Below are 27,949 nucleotides of genomic sequence, written 5' to 3' on the forward strand. Positions count from 1 at the left end.
ATGATGTAACAGAAACTATGGACTCTCTCTTTACTAGCCCTTTAAATAAAGTTGCTCCTTTACGCTTAAGGAAGGTTAAGGAAAACAGTTTGACACCATGGTATAATGAGCATACTCGCACCCTAAAGAGAGCAGCCCGAAAAATGGAGCGCAGCTGGAGGAAAACAAAACTAGAGGTATTTCGTATTGCTTGGCGGGAAAGTAACATATCCTACAGAAAAGCATTAAAAACTGCTAGATCCGATTACTTTTCTTCTCTTTTAGAAGAAAACAAACATAACCCCAGGTATTTATTCAATACAGTGGCTAAATTAACGAAAAATAAAGCCTCAACAAGTGTTGACATTTCCCAACACCACAGCAGTAATGACTTTATGAACTACTTTACTTCTAAAATCGATACTATTAGAGATAAAATTGCAACCATTCAGCCGTCAGCTACAGTATCACATCAGACAGTGCACTATAGACCCCCTGAGGAACAGTTCCACTCATTCTCTACCATAGGAGAGGAAGAATTGTATAAACTTGTTAAATCATCTAAACCAACAACATGTATGTTAGACCCTATACCATCTAAGCTCCTGAAAGAGGAGCTTCCAGAAGTCATAGATCCTCTTCTGACTATTATTAATTCCTCATTGTCATTAGGACATGTCCCCAAAACCTTCAAACTGGCTGTTATTAAGCCTCTCATCAAAAAACCACAACTTGACCCCAAAGAACTAGTTAATTATAGACCAATCTCGAATCTCCCTTTTCTGTCCAAGATACTAGAAAAGGTGGCATCCACACAATTATATTCCTTCTTAGAGAAAAATGGTATATGTGAGGATTTCCAGTCAGGATTTAGACCGTATCATAGTACTGAGACTGCTCTTCTTAGAGTTACAAATGATCTGCTCTTATCATCTGATCGTGGGTGTATCTCTCTATTAGTTTTATTGGATCTTAGTGCTGCGTTTGACACAATTGACCACAACATTCTTTTGCATAGACTTGAACACTTTGTTGGCATCAGTGGAAGTGCATTAGCATGGTTTAAATTGTACTTATATGACCGCCATCAGTTCGTAGCAGTGAATGAAGATCTATCCTATCGATCACAAGTGCAGTATGGAGTACCTCAAGGCTCAGTACTAGGGCCGCTACTCTTCACGCTTTATATGTTACCCTTGGGAGATATCATCAGGAAACATGGTGTTAGCTTTCACTGTTATGCTGATGATACTCAGCTCTATATTTCTTCGCAGCCCGGTGAAACACACCAATTTGAAAAACTAATGGATTGCATAGTCGATATAAAAAACTGGATGACGAGTCATTTCTTACTGCTAAATTCTGAAAAAACAGAGGTGTTAATTATAGGACCTAAAAACTCTGCTTGTAATAACCTAGAACACTGTCTAAGACTTGATGGTTGCTCTGTCAGTTCTTTTAGGTGTGCTATTTGATTGCAATCTTTCCTTAGAAAGCCACGTATCTAGAATTTGTAAAACTGCATTTTTCCATCTCAAAAATATATCTAAATTACGGCCTATGCTCTCAATGTCAAATGCAGAAATGTTAATCCATGCATTAATGACCTCAAGATTAGATTATTGTAATGCTTTATTGGGTGGTTGTTTTGCACGCTTAGTAAACAAACTACAGCTAGTCCAAAATGCAGCAGCAAGAGTTCTTACTAGAACCAGGAAGTATGACCATATTAGCCCAGTCCTGTCAACACTGCACTGGCTCCCTATCAAACATTGTATACAGTAGATTTTAAAGTATTGCTTGTTACTTATAAAGCCCTGAATGGTTTAGCACCTCAGTATTTGACTGAGCTCCTTTTACATTATAATCCTCTACGTCCGCTACGTTCTCAAAACTCAGGCAATTTGATAATACCTAGAATATCAAAATCAACTGCAGGCGGCAGATCCTTTTTCTATTTGTTGCCTAACCTCTGGAATAACCTACCTAACATTGTTCGGGAGGCAGACACACTCTTGGAGTTTAAATCTAGATTTAAAACCCATCTTTTTAACCTGGTTTACACATAACATACTAATATGCTTTAATATCCAAATCCGTTAAAGGATTTTTAGGCTGCATTAATTAGGTAAACCGGAACCGGAAACACTTCCCATAACACCCGATGTACTTGCTACATCATTAGAAGAATGGCATCTACACTATTATTAGTCTGTTTCTCTCTTATTCCGAGGTCACCGTAGCCACCAGATCCAGTCTGTGTCCAGATCAGAGGGTCACTGCAGTCACCCGGATCCAGTACGTATCCAGACCAGATGGTGGATCAGCACCTAGAAAGGACCTCTACATCCCTGAAAGACAGCGGAGACCAGGACAACTAGAGCCCCAGATACAGATCCCCTGTAAAGACCTTGTCTCAGAGGAGCACCAGGACAAGACCACAGGAAACAGAAGATTCTTCTGCACTATCTGACTTTGCTACAGCCTGGAATTGAACTACTGGTTTCGTCCGGTCAGAGGAGAACTGGCCCCCCAACTGAGCCTGGTTTCTCCTATGTTTTTTTTCTCCATTCTGTCACCGATGGAGTTTCGGTTCCTTGCCGCTGTCGCCTCTGGCTTAGTTGGGGTCACTTCATCTACAGCGATATTGTTGACTTGATTGCAAATAAATGCACAGACACTATTTAAACTGAACAGAGATGACATCACTGAATTCAATGATGAACTGCCTTTAACTGTCATTTTGCATTATTGACACTGTTTTCTTAATGAATGTTGTTCAGTTGCTTTGACGCAATGTATTTTGTTTAAAGCGCTATATAAAAAAAGGTGACTTGACTTGACATATTTACAGTTCAAATCAGATGATAACTACAATAATATATTAAATGATATACAAAACCTAGAAAAAAATTATTTATAAAATAAAAATTATTATTATGTGCTGAATCCCACCCATAACATGAAACCTGTGAAAACAACAAATAAATAAATACTCAAATAAATAAATGTGTGTATAAATACATCTTTTCGTGTTTAAATGCATAAATAATTAAACATGTGATGGAAGTAATCAAATAAATTAAATAAATTGGTGGGTAAATGGGAAATGTTTAAGGAAATTCTAAACTCATCCTAACTCTTTTCTTAATCACTCATTTATTTCTGAATATAGTTTCACATTTACTTTTCCTCTGCGCAACATTTTAATGAGAGTGTGTCAACCATGGACTTGGTCGTTCATGTCATAGTTGGGGGCGCGGCTTTCATTCTGCCACAAAATACATCTAAATCTATTGCTGAGAGACAGAGCAGAGCAATATAAATAGAGAAACTGAGCCTTATTGTCGGTATCTGTGATCTTACAAACAACCCAAACGGACCCAAACGGAATGGCTTGAGGTGTACTTTCCTGACATTAGACATTCACAAGGGACCGTGTTCTAAAGTTACATACGACATTGGTACATTTTTCTCACTTCAATAGCATTTGAGGAAAATTGATTTACAGTAACTCACCTACTGTAAAGTGTTCATATTAGTCTTAATTATAATGCATGCTTTTTATATATTTTATATTTATTAAAATTAACCGTCAAATCATATATATATATATGTATGTATATATATATATATATATATATATAGATAGATAGATAGATAGATAGATAGATAGATAGATAGATAGATAGATAGATAGATATAATTTCACTACAGAATGTGCTCAAACACAAAATATATCATAATGTAAAGCTTAATAGCATTTGAGGAGTATGACTTACAGTAACACGACCAACTGTAAAGTGTTCATATAGGTCTCAGTTATAATGTACACCTTTTAGATTTTTTTTATATTAAAATAAACTGTAAATCCATATGTACACTGTAAAAAAATGTTGATGACTGATGTTAAATGGAACTGCTAATTATACAATTTGTGCATTTAGCCTTAAAGTAACTAAAAAGTGAACCAACCCAATCACAGTAAACTTTACAGTATGTTTTATTGTTTTAAAATGCATTACTCGGAAAAACCAAAAGATCAAAACAATAATAAAATATTTAACAATAAATATCATTATACCATAAATTTACAGCAAGTTAAATGGCACTGTACAACAAATTAAATATTTTTGCTATAAAATAAAATCACATAGGTTACGAGCAAACTGCTGCCAGCTAGTTACTTTTTTACAGTGTAGGTATGAATTTACAGTTTGTTTTAATAAATATCAAAAATCTAAAAGGTGTGCATTATAGTCTACACGTACATGAACACTTTACAGTTGATTTTATGACTGTAAGTAATTATCCTCAAATTGGGCTATTGAGCTTTAAATTATGTCAATGTCAATGTCAATGTCACCTTTATTTATATAGCGCTTTAAACAAAATACATTGCGTCAAAGCAACTGAACAACATTCATTAGGAAAACAGTGTCAATAATGCAAAAATGATAGTTAAAGGAAAATTATGGCATATTTTGTGCTGGAGCCTATATTTGATAAATAAAAAATAGGAATATTTACATATAATTTGACATTTTATTGAATAAATAATACAAATATAAACATTGTGCATTATAACTAAGAAATATATGAACACTTTACAGTTGGTTGTGTTACTGTACGTCATTATCCTCAAATGCTATTGAAGCGAGAAAAGTGTATACCAATTTCGTATTTAACTTTAGAGACGGTCCCTTGTGAATGTCGAATGTCAGGAAACGTACTCGGTTACTAAACGTAACCTCTGTTCTCTCTAGAAGAGCGAACGAGTACTGCGTCTTAGCTAAGACGCTACGGGAAAAGTCTCTTTTCACGAAATACTGAAGCAAAAAATAATCCTTAATTTTGTATTTTTGTAAAGCGCATTTGCAGCAGTACACAGCCATGGGCGAGACGGCTCGTTCGCTCATTGGCTTGTTCTGCGGCAACTGCACAGCCTACTTCCCGCCGAAACGGGTGTGGCCCAACCTATAAAAGGAGCTCGAAAAGGCTGACTCACCTGATTTATTTCATCGCCGAAGCGAACCAGAGTGAATCGTGTGCACGGCAGAGAACGCAGTACTCGTTCGCTCTTCTAGAGAGAACCGAGGTTACGTTTAGTAACCGAGTACGTTCTCTTACGAGAGCTCTCTCGTACTGCGTCTTAGCTAAGACGCTACGGGAACCAAATGTAAAACGCCGTGCGCGCAGGGATCACACACCAATAAACCTGAAGCAACGCCCAGGATTTACAGTGCACAGTCACCTGAGGGACTCACAGAGAGTCCAGGACAGAAAAGGGAAAAAGCTCTCCGTCCCATATCTAGCAGCATCCGTAGATGCGGCAATATGACATCACACAGCCGAGGCAAGGCCTGACCAATGTGGCAATGCGGGTCTTACGCAATACTGCCCATATAACAGTCGGCAGCGCATAGCGCTCGTGAACTCAGAATTCCCCTCAGGGCCCTGATTCGCCTATACCGACAGCAGCCTTGCTTGCAAGGCGGGAACCTCCAGGTTATAGAACCTGATAAATGTAGACGGCGAGGCCCAACCTGCCGCCATACATATATCCTGCAAGGAGATCCCAGTAGACCACGCCCACGACGAGGCGACGCCTCTTGTGGAGTGTGCTTTGACGCCCAACGGGCACTGAAGGCCCCTGGAAGCGTAAGCTAACGCTATGGCGTCAACTATCCATCTGGATAGCGTCTGTCTCGAAACAGCCATTCCCTTGGAACGCCCACCGAACGAGACAAATAGCTGCTCCGTCTGCCGAAAGGCAGCAGAGCGAGACACATAAGCTCTTAAAACCCTGACAGGGCAAAGAAGACTCGAGTCTCCATCCTCCCCTGACACCGGCAGGGCAGACAGGGCAATAACCTGAGCCCGAAACGGTGCGTTGAGGGATTTCGGCACATAACCGTGCCTAGGTTTGAGTATGACTCTTGAGTCATTGGGCCCAAACTCCAAGCACGACTGGCTCACCGAGAGCGCGTGCAAATCACCCACACGCTTCACAGAAGCGAGAGCCAACAAGAATACTGTCTTGAACGACAGATGCTGAAGGCTAATCAATTGGATAGGCTTGAAAGGGGGACCCTTCAAGGCCTCCAAAACCGCCGCGAGGTCCCACATAGGGACTGACGGAGGTCTGGGAGGATTCAGCCTCCTAGTTCCTCTGAGGAAACGGATGACTAAATCATTCCTTCCTATTGACTGACCGGACGCCGTTTCAGAAATCGCCGCGATGGCAGCCACATAAACTTTGAGCGTGGATGGGGCTCTGCCCTTATCCAACAGCTCCTGAAGGAAGGAGAGGACCTCCGTCACCTCACAACTAAGGGGTGAATAACCTCGAGCTGTGCACCAGCTGGAGAACACCGACCACTTCGAGGCATACAGACGTCGTGTCGACGGAGCTCTAGCCTGAGTGATGGTATTTAGCACTCCCACTGCGAGATCAGCGGGTAACCGTTGAGTGCCCATACATAGAGGGACCACAACTCCGGTTGAGGGTGCCAAATCGAGTTCCTGGCCTGCGAGAGGAGGTCTCTCCTCAACGGTACCGGCCACGGGGCGACATCTGCTAACTGCATCAGATCTGGGAACCATGGTTGGTTCTTCCAAAGAGGTGCTACAAGCAGTATTGAACATCTCGTTTCTCTCACCCGTTCTATCACCTGCGGAAGGAGGGAGACGGGAGGGAACGCATAAAGCGGGCAGCACGGTCATCTCCGTGACAACGCGTTTTCGTTCTTGGAAAGAATGCGGGGCAGTGAGCGTTTTCGTGGGACGCAAAGAGGTCCACCTCCGCCATGCCAGATCTCTCCCACAACAGCCGGACTGTTTGCGGGTGTAGAGACCATTTGCCCGTAGGAACATTGCCTCTGGACAGCCTGTCTGGACCCAGATTCTGCAGTCCAGGCACATGCACTGCTCTCAGCGAGCGCACGTTGCGCTGAGCCCAAATCAGGAGGCGTTCCGTCAGCCAGTACAGGTTTCGGGACCCGAGACCGCCCTGGCGATTTATGTAGGACACCACGGACATGTTGTCCGAACGGACTACGACGTGGTGATCCTTGATATGGGGACAAAAGCGCGTCAGCGCGTTCTCCACTGCCAGCATTTCCAGGCAGTTGATATAATGGAGCTTTTCCCGTTCTGACCATAGGCCAAAGGACGGTCTGCCTTCGAGCAGCGCTCCCCATCCTGAAGTGGAGGCTTCCGTCGACACCACTTTCACACTCGGGGAAGTCCCCAGGCTTACACCTGATCGGTACCAGCCGTTCGCTGTCCAAGGTGCTAGAGCCGCAACACAGCTCTGATCGACCTTGAAATGCAGCCGGCCAGACGCCCACGCTCTGCGCGGCACCTGAGCCTTCAGCCAGAACTGCAGGGGGCGCATGCGGAGCAGGCCCTCGAAGGCGAATCTCAAATATCGCCTGTGGTTTGACGCTATCTGTATTTGAAAATACGTGTCCTTCAGATCTATTGACATGAACCAGTCCCCTCTGCGAATCTGCGCGAGGAGCTTCCTGGTCGTGAGCATTTTGAAACTGTGTTTCATCAATGCCTTGTTCAGCTGTCTTAGATCCAGTATGGGCCTGAGACCCCCGTCTCTCTTGGGCACCAGAAAGTATCTGCTGTACAGCCCCCCCTCGCTTTGAGACACAGGCTCTACAGCCCCTTTGCTCAACAGTTTTGATATTTCGGCCCGAAGTATGTGTGCTACTTCTGTTTTGACCGTAGTTTCGACGCGCGCTGAAAAGCGCGGTGGGCGTCGAGAAAACTGTAGCGAGTAGCCTCTCTTTATAATGCCTAGCACCCAATCCGAAACCCCTGGAAGCACTGACCATGCATCTGCATGAATGGCTAAGGGTTGGATGCGAAACGCGCTCTGTTGACTGGGCAACGGCGGCGCTCGAGTGTGCTGCGCATCTGAGGCGGGGAGCGCGCTGATCACAGCGGGCAGATCGCTCTTCCTCGACCCCGTTCCGGCGCTTAACCGACTGGAGGGAGGCTGAGCGGGTCCTGTGGGACTCGATATATCTGCGAGTAACCGTGGGCTGCATGTGTGCACTTTTACCACTTTCAACTCGCTGTCTGCCTGTGCAGAATGTACGTGCACGGGCCTCGTTTTTACAGAAGCCCCGCGCTGTATGTGACATAGTGTATGTGGGCACTGGGAAGTGGGCACGTTTACAATGCGGCGCGCTCGACCGATCTGTGTCGACCTTATGTGCGCTAGCCCTGTGTGCAGGGCTGTGCTTACATGTGGAGATGGGCACTGGGTAGTGGGCATCGTCACTGCATTTATAGCACCATCGGCCGTGGCCGGACGAGTATGCACGGGTTTCGTTTTTACAGAAACCACATGACGCGTGTGACATAGTAATTGCGGGCACTGAGGGGTGGGTACGTTTACTATGCAGTGTGCGCGACCGACTTGAGTCGACATTATGGGCGCAGGCCCTGTGTGCAGGGCTGTGCTTACATGTGGAGATGGGCACTGAGGAGTGGGCATCGTCACTACATTTATAGCACCATTGGCCGTGGCCGGACGAACGTGCACGGGTTTCGTTTTTACAGAAACCACATGACGCGTGTGACATAGTTATTGTGGGCACTGAGGAGTGGGCACGTCTACTATGTAGTGCACGTGATCGACTTGAGTCGCTTTTATGGGCGCGAGCCCTGTGTGAAGGGCTGTGCTTATATGTGGAGATGGGCACTGAGCAGTGGGCATCGTCACTACATTTATAGCACTATCGGCTGTGGCCGGGACACCAGAAATTACACATTTTTCGTTTGCAGGCAAGCGGGCAACCGTACAGGCTTGCGCATTGCAAAAAACGCTAAAACAGTCACAATCTCTGGAAACTGAAACAGCGGCGCGCTTAGGTGAGAGCCCGGCCACAGCGGAACTCGTACACCGGCGCTTCGATGAAGCAGCCATCGTGTGTAGTGCCGACGCAGCGTCATGCAGCATGCGTAGATGGCTTTCCTAGGATGGCTTCAGGGCTCCCGGCCTCACCGTAATCCTCTGCCGCGGTCCCCGCGGCGCGTGGCGACGGCCAGTAGAGCGAGAACGGGGGTCTCGAGCTGCGTTGCTGAAGCTGTTGTGATAACGACTTTTGTGTGCAGGCAAGCGGGCAACTGTGCAGGCTTGCGCATTGCATAAAACGCTGAGACAGTCACAATTCCTGGAACTGAAACAGCGGCGCGCTTGGGTGAGAGCTCGGCCACAGCGGAACTCGTACACCTGCGCTTCGATGAAGCAGCCATCGTTAGTAGTGCCGACGCAGCGTCACACAGCAGGCTTTAGATGGCAACACCGCTTTTGCCGCCGTCCAGCAGAGGGCGGACAAAGGTGCGTCGCTATCGCCTGTTCCACCGGCGGAAGTGAGTGGTAGTTCCTGTTTTTAGCATCATCAGTGTGGAGAATGCTAGTGAGACAGACGAACGAGTTCGTGCCGAATATGGAGCGTTCCAAGCCTTCGCCACCTCTTCGTGAAGCTCAGGAAGAAAAGAGGCGGGCTTTGAGAAGTACGCACATCCGAAAGGGAAATACCATCCAGCCGGGAACGAGAGGGGGGGCGCTGGTGCAAACCACTCGCGGCCGAGACTCATCGCGGCCAACACGAGCATTCGCCCCGGCTCCTTCTCGATGTCAGCTCGTCTGCTGGGCTTCTGAGCAGAAGGCGCGAGATCCTCGGAGCTCGCCCAGCCCTCACTGCCCGAAGCTAGCAGAGAGCGCGTGTCCTCTTCCCCAGACGCGGCCCTGAGATCAACTTCCTCGGACGACGCGCCGGCAAACAGCGGGCGCTGCCCACCGGGAAGCGATGCAGGGGGGGGGGGCGGTGAAGCAGGGCGAACCGGCGAGCTCGGTTGAGCTGAAGACGGTTCCGGAATCCGCTGGAAGCGATGGTTTTACGGCGCCTCAGCGCAGCGGAGAATGCAGGCTCAGAGAAAAAGGCCAGACGAGTCCTCAGAGTCACCATGGCAACAGCTCGCAGTGGGGGCATCCGCCGTCAGCGAGCGAGCGCTGCATGATCTTCACCCAGGCAGGAGACACAGATGACGTACCGGTCTCCCTCGCTGAGTGGGGCTCTGACGAGCCGCAGGAAGGCATCTTAAAAAAGACGCGAGCTCTTTTACGAGTGTGTGTCGCAGGGCGAACACACACACACACACACACACACATAAAGAACAGCTTGGATATAACAGGATTGAAAGGATATAGGCGCCGGATAGCGCAGCAGGAACGGCAGTGGAAGGCGGCGATGCCAGCAGCTTCAGAATGGCTCGTCCTGCTGATGTGCTTTCTCAGACGGCGCTTGCTTCCTCCGTGATCCAGCGATGCGTGAGCTTCGCTGAAGAGATGAAAAATCAGGTGAGTCAGCCTTTTCGAGCTCCTTTTATAGGTTGGGCCACACCCGTTTCGGCGGGAAGTGGCAAGAAGACCTTATTGGTCTGATGTTGCATCAGCCCGCGCTCGATAGGCTGTGCAGTTGCCGCAGAACAAGCCAATGAGCGAACGAGCCGTCTCGCCTATGGCTGTGTACTGCTGCAAATGCGCTTTACAAAAATACAAAATTAAGGATAATTTTTTGCTTCAGTATTTCGTGAAAAGAGACTTTTCCCGTAGCGTCTTAGCTAAGACGCAGTACGAGAGAGCTCTCGTAAGAGAACGACACCTCTGGCTATCTACCTGTCTGGCTCTGGCCCTTCCCTTGGGTCGTTTTTAAAATCACAGATACAGAACAAAAAGCAAAAGTGACTTTACGTGGGCTATACTAGATTTACATGCGTTTCCCGTCAGAGGGAAAGCGCACGCTCCCAGCTGTGACATGGAGATTGCAGATGGGGATTATTTATGATATGAGCGACCCTACAGTCTATGGTTGACACCCTCTCATTAGCATGTTGCGCTTAGGGAAAATAACTACATAACACTTTATCTAAAAAAAAAAAAAAAAAAAAATATATATATATTTAAAAAGATAACCTGTATTTATATACATTTAATTATTTGCGTAGCTATTTATTTATTTATTGTTTCTGCAGGTTTCGTTCACCATACATTATAAAAAAAACATAAATACTATACTTTGTGCAAAAAGTATTTACAAAAATTTAAAAAGAGTTTTAACGAACAAAAAAAATCATTTATGTATATAAAAACTGGGAAAATAAATTGATTTATAATAAAAGACTTATATTTTAAATGCTTGTGAGTTTTAAAAAACAAATAAGGCATCATTCAATACCAAAGAACAATTGTCTAAGATAGAAACACGTACAAATATACCGTGTTTGTTTAACTCCTATTTGTTAATAGGATAATATTTGTTTTTCCTTCTATTTGGCAATGAACATCACGTGACCCGTTCTTACCTGTCAGTGATCTATTGAAGCACGTGTTTTTCAGTATGACGTTGGGAAAGCAGAGTTGGAACTTCCTTATACGTCCGTTCAACTACAATTTTTTTTACACTTAAATAACGTCCCCTCTTGTTGTTAAAAGTATAGGATATACCTCACGGATTTACAGGTAATGTGAAGAACTTTTTAAATGGGTTTAAATGAGTGTTCAGAAACACTTGGAACCTTATACGTTACATTTTTACTTGTATAATATTTCGCCCGCCGCACAAAGTAATTAATTGTTTAATAACAATTGATTTGCAAATGCAACGTATTTGAGGGAAATACAGGTCGCTTAATGCTATGTAATCCTGTGTTTAACCGTGTTTATTCATCTGGTGTTTAACACTTTCTATTTAGTTAGCTTTTTTAAAGCAATATGACAGTACCGTGGTACAGTGATGGTATAAGTATGGTTGTTTGATATGTTGTGCGTGATAGAGATATATACTGTTATCATGATTTTACATGACATTCTATTATCATGATTTTACACGATACACCAATTTACTTCAAAGAATACCATGGTGCTACATGGTACATGTTAAGAATTTTTTTTTTTTAAGTATATCTACTGTTAAACTGTTTCATCTTCCTTGCACAGATCTTGTCAGTCACCATTGTGTAATGGTGACTTAAGAGTTGGGTGAATTTATCAAGACCCCATCGACTAAAAGGTATTTATATTAAACCTCTTTATGGGACACCTGTGATTTGTTGATGTTAAGGATAAGCAAGTTACTAGTGTAGCATTTAGACCAATCAGACAAACAACTATTTGTTATATTTAACAATTAACATCTAACCAAAGGGTCTATGGACCCTTTCCCCGAAACACATACAAAGTACAGAAATTTCGGACTTACATCCTTCGTAGTTCAGACTTTGCGAGTTCGACGCAGGAGTGTGATATCCCGTTGACAGAAGTCAGGTAATTCTGCAAACAGCAGCGTACTTGATAACATCAGTCAGCTTGCTTTTGATACTGCAATTTAACTCACTGTATATTTACAATAAGACAAAATATGATATCAAATTACACTGCCTCCTTTCGTTTTCATTTAAACATAATAATAGCCACAGAAATGTAGTTCAGGAAAAAGTGTATGCCTATACAGCCTACATTACAATGAAACAAAATATTATATCAAACAGAATTGCCTCTTATTATTTCATTTTAACATATTAATAAATTAATTGAATAAAGTGCCACAGATTACCTGTTAGATTCAGCTAGCCACTAAAGACACATTAGAGCCAGCGGCAAATGTCAGAAGGACTAGCTGAGTTGAGACTGCTCTCATCGGTGAACATGAGCACTGAGCTCCTGTTGATCGCGTGGAGCTGATCGTCTCCGAAATCGGCGTAACACATTTTTAAATAGGCGCTGTCTTTATAGATAAACCACATATTTGAGTTTCGAAAAACTACATTCTCGCCTGAAATACTTTTAAAATGACATTTTTCATGACACGTTAATAGTAATATTTAGAAAATTATCTAAATCATTAATTATAATTATACTACGGGGCCGTTGAATGCTTGAATCTTGATTGGGTGACAAATGTTCTGAGGTGTGCAATTATTTTCTGGGGACGCACGGCGAACATAGTTCCAGGCAGCTCACTTGAGCGCATTACAGTTCGATATCACTTCGAATAGTTAACTGTAATAACGGTCACGCAGTTTGCACAAAAAGGTGTTGTCATTGCAATGCATTTTCTCTCACAAAATGTTTTCACCACTACTAACAGCAAACACAATATCGACATGAATACAGTAAGAGCTCCGTTGTGCAGCATAACAGCGTCATTCATTATAACGGTAGTTTGTCCCAGCAGGGACTTTCTGAGGGCAATTTTTTACCCAGAACTTTATTTAGATCCTGGATACTGCTGTGGAAACACCAGCCCAAAGTCCCTAGTTACTGGGTAAAGTTCAAGAGGTGGAAACACAGCTTATCTGATAACACTAGTTTTATTGCCCAAAGGAATGCAGGCAGAGCAACACTCACTTCATTTCCCCTTAGGAGAGACACATAATGCCCATAAAATGGACTCTTCTCTTATAAGTTCATAAGAAAACCTCTCTTTGAATGAAAACGCGTATCTTTCGGATCATATTATATTATATCATGTATATTAGTGCTGTTCTTGTATATTGTCTGTTGAATTTGAATGTTTTATGCATGCTTATGATATACCACTAGTTAATATCACCTCACTTACCTCACCTCTTCTGTTGATCTAAACGAGAGTGTATATTATATGTTGATACCTATGCAACATATTAGTTGTTCTAAGAATCTTTATTAGTTTGTAGGGGTGTAACGGTACGCAAAAATCACGGTTCGGTACGTACCTCGGTTTTAAAGTCACGGTTCGGTTCATTTTCGGTACAGTAAGGGAAAGAAATTCAAACATTAAACTGCAGGTTGTTTATTACTTTAAACTTTTTTTTTAAACAATTTGTTTACACTTTTTTTTTTTTTAAACCCTTTAATTTTTGAAATACGGTCGTATTTTTCCTAGTTGTAGTGATGTTCACACTCGCGTGATGCCTTTTGAAAACTTTAGAATCAGCTGCAGGGCGGGATTTGCGTTGAACAAGGAGACTTCCGCCACTTAATATGTTCGTGTGGAAACACGAAAATGTACCTATGTTCTGCACACAAAATATTACATTCGGTGCACATGTGCACCGTACCGAAAGCTCTGTACCGAAACGGTCCAGTACGAATACACGTACCCTTACACCCCTATTAGTTTGTATATCAACTTCTGATCCAGTTACATTTGCATGCTCTGAGACAAAGGGTCATAAAACTCCCCAGTATTTCCAACTTCCCACATGGAATTTCAGCCTTTCTCATTAGACAAGCCCATCCTGAGAGGCGTGAACTGTCTCAGACTTAAAAAGTCTCAGCCAACAGTTCTGCCCATTGTTTGTTTCCTGTTACGCTTCTTCTGCTAAGTCTTCTGTGTCCATGTAGAGAGCCTGAGATGGTGCAGGTGTGCCCAGTGGGCCCCAACACATATCTCAGGCAGTCTCGCAGTTCAGTTAGTTCCAGTGGATAAGGATGGAAAGAAAATTATGTGAGCAGGGGCATACATTTTGGCTAACAGTTGGGGATGACAATAAACATAAAATTTCTCACGAGCGATTTTTGAAGGGGACACAAATAATCCAGCTAAAATTTTACTTGTAAGGATATGTTTGCACAAAGGAAAGCCATACTTCTATTAATGCAGCAGAGAGACTGTCTAATTAGACAACGCCAAGCTGTTGTGGTCGTGCTGTGACAGCGCTCGTGTCCGTTGTTTTCCTATGGAATTGGGGTTCTTTTTCGCTGTATAAAGGAAGCCTCTTTAATCGCTTTCTGTAGTTAAATCACAATTTAAATAACAGATTTGTTTCATGCTACTAAGAGAAACAATGTGAAATTGATCGTTTAGTCACTGGCTTGATTCACTGATGCATAAACAGTATTAAATGATTTAGAAAGAAAGTCTGTGTGAACTTGAATAATTAGCTACACATCAGAAATAACTGATCACAGATCAGGCATTAATGAACACTGTTACTCACTGTTTGTGCCGGTGCTGTCGAATCCATATCGTAAAAGTCTGTTTGTAACGCCTGTGCTGACATTCTGACTGAATTAAAGGGTTAGTTCATCGAAAAATCATAATTATGTTATTAATAACTCCTCACCCTTGTCAAAAAATCCTAAAGGATTCCAATAAGAAAACTGTACAGGATTCTAATTGGAATCTCTATCATATTTTGGAACCGTTCCTATAGGATTCTGATAGGAATAGTCTTGTAGGACAAAACATAAATATCCTGTAGGATCAATCCTATAGGATTTTAATGGGATCCAGTTGGGTGACTGTTTATATGGGATTTCTATATTTTTTTTTTTTTTTATTCTAAAGGTACACTTTTCCATTGTATTTGTTTTATGAACAAATAGTACTTGCATTTTGATTAAACTCACCCTGATGTAGACATTGTTTATTGTATGTTGCACAACCTTTAGTAACATTGTAAACAACATGAGAGGTGATTTGTGCAGCACACAGCATTAGTGCAAAGATTTCTAAGGCACTGATAATGGATTGATCATACACATACACACGCGCACATACACACACACACACACACACACACACACACACACAATGTAGCACTTGTGTCCTCCAATGTAAATATCCACTGGACCAGTTCTAGACTCGAAAGGAGTGAGGAGAACCATATAAAGTGTACACAGGAAACCAAAAGTTGAATATAAAAATAACACTTTACTGTAACAATAATAATAGCAAATACAATCACAACAAAGAACAATAAAACATCAAACAATATGTAGAATTTGATATCGTAACTCAATTAATGTAAATGTAATGTAAAAATAGAGAAAAAAACTGAAAAAATATTATATTAAATATATTCCAGAGCAATCACTAATGCTCTATCAATTGAACATATGCACAATTACTTCCTGGTTTTAGATAAGCCAGCTCAGTCATATCCGGTCAATTGTACTGTGCTTTAAGGGGAGTTACCTTTGCTCAGTTTCTCTACAAAATCTATTCACAATTTAATGAAAATTTTTGTTTATCAAAGAGGACCAAATGTCCACATTTACCATTTCAGGAATGACAAATGTGGGTGTTAAATATTAAGCAGGTAAATCTCATAAATTGTTCTGGACTCATTGCTACGATTGACAGTAATAACGGAATACAAGCCAATGTCAAAATAGAGTGGTCCATTAAGTGATTCAGACTAAATTCACAGTAGCAAAACTACAACAGTAACAAGTCTGTGTTGACAATATATTTAGCAGCTTTTACAGTTAAAGATAAAACTTTTAAAATGTAGTTACTAAATTAAATCTAAAAATATAAAAAAAAGTGTAATGCATTATTTAATTGTTAAACCATTAATATTTAAATTTCATTTGTAGTTAACTAGTTAAGTATTTAAATAATTCTCCCTTATACACTGTTGGTGTTGGGACATATTTTTGTTCTTATTAAATGTCATGAGACTTTGTGATTCTAGCACTTTTTTTTATTCTGACAAGAACTAGGCAGGAGAGGTTTCTGTACCTATGTAAACCACCACAATCAGCTTTAACAGAAGTTTACGAGCTGGCTTATGTTAATGCAGAAGTTATAAAGATCTCCGTGCATATGGTCAATTGTTTACCAGGCAACGTAACAGGTCCTCGCTGACAAAGGCCCGTCATCTTATTCTCTTGTCATGCATGTCTTCTCCATGTAACTTAGACACACACACACCACAGGAGAATTGCTGTCCCATGTGTCAAACTTTTTAACTGGAACATAAAACCTGACCTGGACAATAGCCCGTAAGAACATATAACTCATAAATACAAATAATTAAATTATTGCGCTAAACAAAACCGTAAAGCCCAATACAAAACAGCTCAAAGTGGCAGAACAGGCATTTTGTACTCACTGCTCCGGTGTTTTATACAATTAAATGTTATTATAAACTGCATACAATAATATTTCATTAATATCAGTTGTTAAACAATTTAGCTTTTGCTATGTAATGGCAGACTCCTGTACTAATCAGAAAACGAGATCAACAACTCACCAACAGATATAGTTAATTAACTCAAAAATGTTTGTTTAGGATGCAGCCCAGATAAGTATCGTTATTTCTTCCCTTTTAGCGTCTTTAAATAAACTTTTAACAAGTTTAACAACGTTAATACTCGATTTCTCAGCGTCCCCTCCTCTTTGACCGTTACTGTTTAAAGTATGCGCGCTACAGTTGCACGCGCACTACATTCGGATTTCTTAAAGGGGGAGCGTCACGGCAATACCATTATAGATGGTGGCCACGATCAGACCTTTCTAGGTGCTGATCCACCATCTGGTCTGGATACGTACTGGATCCGGGTGACTGCAGTGACCCTCTGATCTGGACACAGACTGGATCTGGTGGCCACGGTGACCTCGGAACAAGAGAGAAACAGACAAATATTAGCGTAGATGCCATTCTTCTAATGATGTAGCAAGTACATAGGGTGTTATGGGAAGTGTTTCCGGTTCCGGTTTACCTAATTAATGCAGCCTAAAAATCCTTTAATGGATTTGGATAATAAAAGCATATTAGTATGTTATGTGTGTGCCAGCTTAAAGAGATTGGTCTTTAATCTAGATTTAAACTGCAAGAGTGTGTCTGCCTCCTGAACAATGTTAGGTAGGTTATTCCAGAGCTTGGGCACGAAATAGGAAAAGGATCTGCCGCCTGCAGTTGATTTTGATATTCTAGGTATTATCAAATTGCCTGAGTTTTGAGAACGTAGCGGACGTAGAGGATTATAATGTAAAAGGAGCTCATTCAAATACTGAGGTGCTAAACCATTCAGGGCTTTATAAGTAATAAGCAATATTTTAAAATCTATGCGATGCTTGATAGGGAGCCAGTGCAGTGTTGACAGGACCGGGCTAATATGGTCATACTTCCTGGTTCTAGTAAGAACTCTTGCTGCTGCATTTTGGACTAGCTGTAGTTTGTTTACTAAGCGTGCAGAACAGCCACCCAATAAAGCATTACAATAATCTAACCTTGAGGTCATAAATGCATGGATTAACATTTCTGCATTTGACATTGAGAGCATGGGCCGTAATTTAGATATATTTTTGAGATGGAAAAATGCAGTTTTACAAATGCTAGAAACGTGGCTTTCTAAGGAAAGATTGCGATCAAATAGCACACCTAGGTTCCTAACGGCCCTGAGATCGACTTCCTCGGACGACGCGGCGGCAAATAGCGGGCGCTGCCCATCGGGAAGCGATGCAGGGGAGGCCGGTGAAGCAGGGCGAATCTGCGAGCTCGGTTGAGCTGAAGACGGTTCCGGAATCCGCTGGAAACGGCGCTTTTACGGTGCCTTCAGCGCAGCGGAGAATGCAGGCTCAGAGAAAAAGCTCTTTTACGAGTGTGTCGCAGGGCGAACACACACACGCGCATAAAGTACAGCTGGATATAACAGAATTCAAAGGATATAGGCGCCGGACAGCGCAGCAGGAACGGCAGTGGAAGGCGGCGAAGGCCAGCAGCTTCAGAATGGCTCGTCCCGCTGATATGCCTCTCAGACGGCGCTTGCTATAAATGTAGTGACGATGCCCACTCCTCAGTGCCCATCTCCACATGTGAGCACAGCACTGCACACAGGGCTCGCGCACTTAAGATCGACTCAGATCGGTCACGAGCGCCACATAGTAAACGTGCCCACTCCTCAGTGCCCACATACACTATGTCACACACGGCACATGGTTTCCGTAAAAACGAAACCCGTGCACGTATGCTCTGCCCAGGCAGACAGCGAGTCGAAAGTGGTAAATGTGCATTGCAGCCCACAGTTACTCGCAGACATCACGAGTCCCACGGGACCCGCTCAGCCCTCCCCCAATCGGTTAAGCACCGGGATGGGGTCGAGGACGAGCGATCTGCCCGCTGTGATCAGCACGCTCCCCGCCTCCAATGCCACAGGCGTAACGCCCATGGTGCAGTGCACCCAAGCGCCGCCGTTGCCCAGTCAACAGAGTGCGCTTCGCATCCAGCCCTTAGCCATTCATGCAGATGCATGGTCAGCGCTTCCAGGGGTTTCGGATTGGGTGCTAGGCATTATAAAGGCCCATACTGGATCTAAGACAGCTGAACAAGGCATTGATGAAACGCAGTTTCAGAATGCTTACGACCAGGAAGCTCCTCGCGCAGATTCGCAGAGGGGGCTGGTTCATGTCAATAGATCTGAAGGACGCGTATTTTCAAATACAGATAGCGTCAAGTCACAGGCGATATTTGAGATTCGCCTTCGAGGGCCAGGCATACCAGTTTACAGTCCTGCCGTTCGGCTTGTCCGTGGCTCCTCGTACGTTTACAAGGTGCATGGATGCAGCGCTCGCTCCTCTCAGAGGCATGCGAGTGCTGAATTATTTGGACGACCGGCTGATTATGGCTCGATCACGAGCGAAGCTCGTGGAGCACAGGGCTGTTTTACTCGATCACCTCGAGAAGCTCGCTCTCAGTGTCAATTAGGCGAAGAGTTTGCTGAACAGTCAAACGATTCTGTTTTTGGATTATAGTTCTGAACTCGTGTTCCATGATGGCGCGGCTGTCACCCCATCGCGCGTTGGGCATTTAGCGAGCAGCGAGTTCTCTCCGCTGCAGCGCGACCGTTTCGCTCAGGCACTGTCAGAAGGTGCTGGGTCTCATGGCCTCAGCATCTCCGGTTCTGCAGCTGGGCCTGCTCCACATGCGCCCCCTGCAGCTCTGGCTGAAGGCGCGGGTGCCTGGCCGACTACGTCTCAAGGTCAATCAGGGCTGTGACTCAAGGGTCATTCTCTAACCTAGGCAAGGTTATGTGCCGAAGTCCCTCAACACGCCGTTTCGGGCTCAGGTTATTGCCCTGTCTGCCCTGTCGGTGTAAGGAGAGGATGGAGACTCGAGTCTTCTTTGCCCTGTTAGGGTTTTAAGAGCTTATGTGTCTCGCTCCGATGTCTTTCGACAGACTGAGCAGCTGTTTGTCTCGTTCAGTGGACGTTCCAAGGGAATGGTTGTTTCGAGACAGACTCTATCCAGATGGATAGTTGACGCCATAGCGTTAGCTTACGCTTCCAGGGGCCTTCAGTGCCCACTGGGCATCAGAGCACACTCCACAAGGGGCGTCGCCTCATCGTGGGCGTGGTCTACTGGGATCTCCTTGCAGGATATATGTATGGCGGCAGGTTGGGCCTCGCCGTCTGCATTTATCAGGTTCTATAACCTGGAGGTTCCCGCCTTGCAAGCAAGGCTGCTGTCGGTATAGCCGAATCAGGGCCCTGATGGGAATTCTGAGTTCGTGAGCGTTATGCGCTGCCGACTGTTATATGTGCAGTATTGCGTAAGACCCGCATTGCCACATTGGTCAGGCCTTGCCTCGACTGTGTGATGATTGTATGGCCGCATCTACGGGTGCTGCTAGATATGGGATGGAGGGCTCCCCCCCTCTCCTGTCCTGGGCTCTCTGTGAGTCCCTCGGGTGACTGTGCACTGTAAATCCTGGGCGTTGCTTCAGGTTTATTGTTGTGTGATCCCTGCGCGCACGGCGTTTTACATGGGGTTCCCGTAGCGTCTTAGCTAAGACGCAGTACGAGAGAACTCTCGTAAGAGAACGTACTCGGTTACTAACGTAACCTCGGTTCTCTCTAGAAGATGGAACGAGTACTGCGTTCTCTGCCGTGCGTACGATTCACTCTGGTTCGCTTCGGCGATGAAATAAATCAGGTGAGTCAGCCTTTTTGAGCTCCTTTTATAAGGTTGGGCCACACCCGTTTTGGCGGGAAGTGGCGTGAAGGCCGCGAAGCGCCCTTGTTGTTTTGATATGGCATCAGCCTGCGCTCGATAGGCTGTGCACTTGCCGCAGAAGCAGCCAATGAGCGAGCGAGCCGTCTCGTCTATGGCTGTGTACTGCTGCAAATGCGTTTTACAAAAATTCAAAATTAAGGAAAATTTTTTGCTTCAGTATTTCGTGAAAAGAGACTTTTCCCGTAGCGTCTTAGCTAAGACGCAGTACTCGTTCCCTCCTCTAGACAGAACCGAGGTTACGTTAGTAAATGTAATGAATTATTATGTCCCAACTGTCTTTGTGCTGTATGCGCTTTGAAATTATTAAATGCACTATATACTATCTGAATGCACCTACAAGGAAACTGCAGTTAGTTTAGAATTCATCACAAATCATTAAAGCTCCATTCTTTATAATGCATTCATGTTATATCAAGCAGTAGAGCAGAGTGCTATATTGCTGAAATAATGGAGTTGATTCCCAGGGAATGGATAACAAAAATAAAATAAAATAAAAATCTTTTATGGCTAACATACAAGTTGATGTTATCACCGTTTTGATGGCAATCACAAGTAAAGACTCGGACTGAAATTGTAGATTGTATTGTAGATCACATGATCCAGACCACAAACTAGAAAATAAAAAACAAAAGAAGTAACATAACTTGAAAATGGTCTACTGTTTTGATAACTTAACTCAATACAATGTGTACCTTATGCAGCACAAATTGCTTTGGAATAAATAATCTGGCAAATGCATGAATGTGAATGTAATGCAAAATCAAAATATTTTGGGTTACCTAATTCTGCAATACAATCATATGGACAGCTGGCCATATGATGAGCCCCTCAAAATCAGCATCTGTGTTTTTGCTTGGAGAAATCTCCTGTAACAGACAGTCACACCAGCCTTTTATAGTTGTAAGGAAATATTAGCTCATTTATTTTGAAGAATCAAATCTAAAGATTCAAATTGCTTTAATCGAACTGATTCCAAATGTAATTAGTTTATACTTCATCAACAGTTCCTCCAGCGAACTTTAAAATCAGTATATCTTAACAATTCTGTTTATATTACTTCATGGATAATTAGAATACAAACAGAATGATAATTTATATGTTACGAGCTAGGTAGTTCAGGATCTGGGCAAAGTCTAATCTTTAAATACACCACACAACAATACTTCCTTATAAATAAAACAAGAATTTATTGAGCTACTCTATTACATGGATCTAAAATAGGGCTGGGATAAACAATTATTTTTTAAACGATTAATCTAGCGATTATTTTTTCGATGCATCGATTAATCTAACGATTAATTTTATTCAGACCGATTCAATTTCGATTATCTCCCCATTAATTGACTACTAACAATTTATACATGTTGATTTACATATCTGAATGAAAAAAACATGAATTCCTTAACATTGCAATATATGTTTATTGCTCTTAAAATTACAAAATAAAAGACTGACTAAGAATGCATTACTTTGCACTTGTATAGAGATAGCGTTCAATAAAACCTTGAAGCTTTGAAAACACATAGCTTACTGAAACAAGCTTACTGAACACATAGGGCCTAGCTTACTGAAAAACAGTTCTTCTTTCAGATGAAAATAACAACAACTTGATGTCTAGCATTCAATAAAAAAGTTCACCCAAAATACTTGTTTAGAGCAATTGAAAGAATACAGTAACCAATGTAAACTTTAGGGATTTAAGCCAATACAGAGAGTGCTTTTCCAAAAAATAAAAAATTAACAGTGGGAGCCAGCAGCCTGTCATGTAGAAAAAAAAAACTCTGAATGCTCCACGTGAAACTTTGGCGTTCCGCTCTTTTTCTATCGTGTCTAATGATTTTGGTTAATATGCACGAGAGCGAGAGCGAGAGAGAGAGAGAGAGAGAGAGAGAGAGAGAGAGAGAGCAAGACAGCGCTCATGTAGTTTGAAGACTGTGAGTGCGCGAGCGCGCGTGAAACCTTTTTCTATCATGTTTAATGATTTTGATTAATATGCACGAGGGAGAGAGAGAGCAAGAAGCGCTCGTGTTGTTTGAAGACTGTGAGTGTGCGCGCACAGCCGGGGCTCTCTCTCGTACGCGCACTGACAGGCGCAGCACAGTCATTCTATTGTACATCACTCACCGATCAAATAAGGCTTTGACAGCCGCCAAAAAAAAAGGTCAATGCAGAAAAATCCCTGGATTGTTTATATAACGTTATATAACCTATAACGTGTTTATATAACCTAATGGACACACACACACATGCATACATACACACACACAGTTACTGAAGAGAATGATAATGGATTTGAATGAAGTCCCAGGAGTAAGTTATTTGTTAGATAGCACCAAGAAAATCACAAAAGCAGAGATGTTTCTTATCTTTACTGCTTAAGATCAATTTGCAATTATTTCAGCAAGAAATTAAGTTTGTTTATTATACTTGCATTTGCGCTGAAAAGTGGAGTTGGAGATTCGCTTGTTGCCTCGTCTCGATCTGGATGCAGATCTGACATCTGGATGATGTCTTTTGGGAAAACCCTCCTGGTGATTGGTTGGTTGGTTACGTAGAACTTCTGAGTTATGGATTGTTTTGCTGTTTGCAAGACTTCGAAGATTCTTGGCAGTCACAAAGTTTCAGCGGAGTAGTTTTGAGTTCTGGATGGCAAGAACGCTAGCAGCGTTGTTGGACTAGGTAGTTCAAGCCATGGCGAAGACGGAAGCGTATTTACACACATGACACGATACCTGAAACAACTAATTAGTTCAACCATTGGGGTTTTATCGAAGCAGATTTGGTCCATCATGGCATGTTGTTGCAAAGCTTAGACACGCCCCCATACTGTGTCTCGTTGTACATTTGATTGAGCATCATGTGACATCATCATGTGAGATGAACTCCATTGTGGAACTTTGGTTAATACCTTATAAAGTGTCATAATATGCACACAATACAGAATTTGGACATTTCATTCACTCCAAGTTTAAGCAAATAACGTGATCTTTCGTTCAATACTAAACGTTCCATATACATTTAATAGCACTATCAGCTAAAGTTATAAAGACCATATATAAAACATTGGTTAAAGTTGCACTGATTAGCTTGAGCACATCAAACACATATAAGACATAAAACATATTATTTGTGAAAATAATTAAACCTTCAGATTTCTCAATGGTTGTCCTTTGGAGATGGTTTGTTGAAAAGTTCAGTTCGTAGAGAGATTCACAAGCAATTAGGATGCAGAGTCATGGGCTTGGTCCTCTGTTTTGAGGCCATTAATTATTAATGATTCATGTGGCGTTTCCATATATTGTGGTCATGTGATGCTTCTGGATACACAGGGTCCTTGTATCTTGAGAAAAGAGACTCAGGATGTTGATGTACCATGGTTAGTTTTCTGATGAGCGGGGGTATTTTGCAACAGACTTGTCCTCTGTTGTATGATCACATTATCACTTAAAGGGTTAGTTCATCGAAAAATGAAAATTATGTAATTAATAACTCATCCTCATGTCATTCCAAACCAGTAAGACCTCCGTTCATCTTTGGAACACAGTTCCATAGTAGATTTAGTCCGAGAGCTCTCAGTCCCTCCATTGAAGCTGGGTGAACGGTAAACTGTCCATGTCCAGAAAGGTAATAAAAACATCATCAAAGTAGTCGATGTGACATCAGAGGTTCAGTTAGAATTTTTTGAAGCATCGAAAATACATTTTGGTCCAAAAACAGCAAAAACTACGACTTTATTCATCATTGTCTTCTCTTCCATGTCTGTTGTGAGAGAGCTCAAAACACAACAGTGTATTGATATCAGGTTCGCGAACTAATCATTCAATGTAACCGGATCTTCTTGAACCAGTTTACCAAATCGAACTGAATTGTTTTAAATGGTTCTTGTCTCCAATACGCCTTAATCCACAAATGACATAAGCTGATAAAATTTTGAATGTGGCTGACACTCCCTCTGAGTTCAGACAAACCAATATCTCGGAGTAATTCATGTACTCAAACAGTACACTGACTGAACTGCTGTGAAGAGAGAACTGAAGATGAACACTCTGCAATTCGACTGGGCATGCTCTCAATCAACTTCTGGGCCAAATTCTGACTGATAGCAACCCATTCTTTCATAATCACTTCTTGGAGTTTGTCAGAATTAGTGGGTTTTCGTTTGTCCACCCGTCTCTTGAGGATCGACCACAAGTTCTCAATGGGATTAAGATCTGGGGAGTTTCCAGGCCATGGACCCAAAATTTCAACATTCTGGTCCCCGAGCCACTTAGTTATAACTTTTGCCTTATGGCACGGTGCTCCATCGTGCTGGAAAATGCATTGTTCTTCACCAAACTGTTGTTGGATTGTTGGAAGAAGTTGCTGTTGAAGGGTGTTTTCGTACCATTCTTTATTCATGGCTGTGTTTTTGGGCAGAATTGTGAGTGAGCCCACTCCCTTGGAGAAGCAACCCCACACATGAATGGTGTCAGGATGCTTTACTGTGGGCATGACACAGGACTGATGGTAGCCCCAAACAATCGGAAAGGGGCTTCATCGGAGAATATGACTTTGCCCCAGTCCTCAGCAGTCCATTCACTATGCTTTCTGCAGAAGATCAATCTGTCCCTGATGTTTTTTTGGAGAGAAGTGGCTTCTTTGCTGCCCTTCTTGACACCAGGCCATCTTCCAAAAGTCTTCGCCTCACTGTGCGTGCAGATGCGCTCACACCTGCCTGCTGCCATTCCTGAGCAAGCTCTGCACTGGTGGCACTCTGATCCCGCAGCTGAATCCTCTTTAGGAGACGATCCTGGTGCTTGCTGGACTTTCTTGTACGCCCTGAAGCCTTCTTTACAAGAATTGAACCTCTTTCCTTGAAGTTCTTGATGATCCTATAAATTGTTGATTTAGGTGCAATCTTAGTAGCCACAATATCCTTGCCTGTGAAGCCATTTTTGTGCAACGCAATGATGGCTGCACGCGTTTCTGTGCAGGTCACAATGGAAGAACAATGATTTCAAGCATCACCCTCCTTTTAACATGTCAAGTCTGCCATTCTAACCCAATCAGCCTGACATAATGATCTCCAGCCTTGTGCTCATCAATATTGTCACCTGAGTTAACAAGATGATTACTGAAATGATCTCAGCAGGTCCTTTAATGACAGCAATGAAAGGCAGTGGAATGGGATTAATTTTTGGGATTAAGTTAATTTTCATGCCAAAGAAGGACTATGCAATTCATCTGATCACTCTTCATAACATTCTGGAGTATATGCAAATTGATATTATAAAAACTTAAGCAGCAACTTTTCCAATTTCCAATATTTATGTAATTCTCAAAACTTTTGGCCACGACTGTACATTAATATATTGCTAGTCCCATTCCGTGTGTTAGTAAACAGCAGCAGCCGGTGACTAACTCGGCTATTATAGTAGTTGATGGCAGCTTCACCTGTTGTCAGTACCGCAACGATTGCAATCACAAGAAAACACTCCAGTAACACCTCCGTTGCAGATGACATAACAAATGACCACAACCTAAAAATAAAATACAAAAGATGTACATAACAACACTGTTTATTAATTTGGTTTCCTTACTATTTTAACGTTAGCTCACTGTTATCAGAATCAGAAAGAGCTTTATTACCAAGTATGCTTGCGCATACAAGGAATTTGTTTTAGTGACATATGCTTCCAGTACACAGACACAACAACACAAAGACAAAAAAAAAATTGGCAAATAAATAAGTTTATAAACACTTGTGCCATAAAAGATAATGGAATAGGATTGAGTAAGATGCAGGGATGTACTAAGATGGAGGGGTAACAAATAAATGTAAGGATATAGCACATTTTTATTGCATAAGTGTTATTTTACCTGGACTGATTGCTTGGGGGAAGAAACTGTTCTTGTGCCTGACTGTTCTGGTATTTGTTGCTCTAAGGCGCCGGCCAGAGGGCAAAATTTCAAAGATGGGGTAAATTGGATGTGAGCGATCCAGAGTGTTTTTCTGAGCCCTTTTCCTCACTCTAGATGTATACAGTTATTGAAGGGTGGGCAGGGGAGCACCAGTAATTCTTTCAGCAGTCCGAACCATTCTCTTTAGTCTTCTGATGTCTGATTTTGTAGCTGAACCAAACCAGACAGCTATTGAAGTGCACTGTACAGACTCAATGATGGCTGAGTCGAACCGTTTCAGCAGCTCCTAAGGCAGGTTAAAGTTTCTCAGCTGGCGAAGGAAGTACAACCTTTGTTGGGCCTTTTTCACAATGGAGTCAATGTGATTGTCCCACTTCAGGTCCTGAGAGATGGTTCCCAGGAATCTGAATGACTCCACTGCAGCCACAGTGCTGTTCATGATGGTGAGTGGGGGGAGTGCTGGGGGGTTTCTCCTAAAGTCCACTATCATCTCCACTGTTTTGAGCATGTTCAGCTCCAGGTTGTTAAGACTGCACCAGACAGACAGCTGCACAACCTCTTGTCTGTGAGCAGACTTGTCACCATCCTGGATGAGGCCGATGACTGTAGTGTCATCTGCAAACTTCAGGAGCTTGACAGAGGGGTCTTTAGAGGTGCAGTGTTGGTGGAGCGGCTGTTTTACATGAATTTCCCCAGTGTCACTAACTGTTGCCTATCTGTCAGAAAGCTGGTGATCCACTGACCGATAGAGCTAGGAAAAGAGAGCTGGGTCAGTTTGGTCTGGAGGGCTGTTGGGGTGATGGTGTTGAAAGCAGAAATAAAAACCAAAAACAGGGTCCTTAAATAAATCCCTGTTTTGTCCAGATGTTGCAGGATGAAGTGCAATCCCATGTTGATTGCATCATCCACGGACCTGTTTGCTTGGTAAGCAAACTGCAGAGGGTTCAGTAAGGGTCCAGTGATGTCCTTCAGATAAGCCCGAACCAGTTTTTCAAATGACTTCATGACGACAGATGTTAGAGCCACAGGTCTGTAATCGTTAAGTCCTGTTATCTTGGGTTTCTTTGGAACGGGGATGATGGTGGAGCGTTTGAAGCAGGAAGGTACTTCACACAACTCCAGAGATTCTGTTGAAGATATGTGAAAGATGGGGGTCAGCACAGGTTTTCCGACAGGCTGGTGTAACGCCAGGCTGGTGTCTTCTTTTGTTCTTCCTGAAGATCTGGCGCACATCACCTTCACAGATTTGAAGAGC

The 27,949-nt window shown here is 42.8% G+C and overlaps 1 protein-coding gene across 1 annotated transcript in view; it reads left to right on the top strand.

The window, feature by feature from the left end:
- The first annotated feature begins 11,405 nt into the window (after window positions 1-11,405).
- LOC132152621 (uncharacterized) overlaps window positions 11,406-27,949 on the top strand; it is a 116,636-nt gene continuing 100,092 nt past the window's right edge. The window contains exon 1 of the mRNA XM_059561383.1: window positions 11,406-11,527. The gene's annotated coding sequence lies outside the window, so the exon portion shown is untranslated. The remainder of the gene's footprint in view (window positions 11,528-27,949) is intronic.

Source organism: Carassius carassius, chromosome 11 (genome assembly GCF_963082965.1).
Source record: "Carassius carassius chromosome 11, fCarCar2.1, whole genome shotgun sequence".
Taxonomy (NCBI): Eukaryota; Metazoa; Chordata; class Actinopteri; order Cypriniformes; family Cyprinidae; genus Carassius; species Carassius carassius.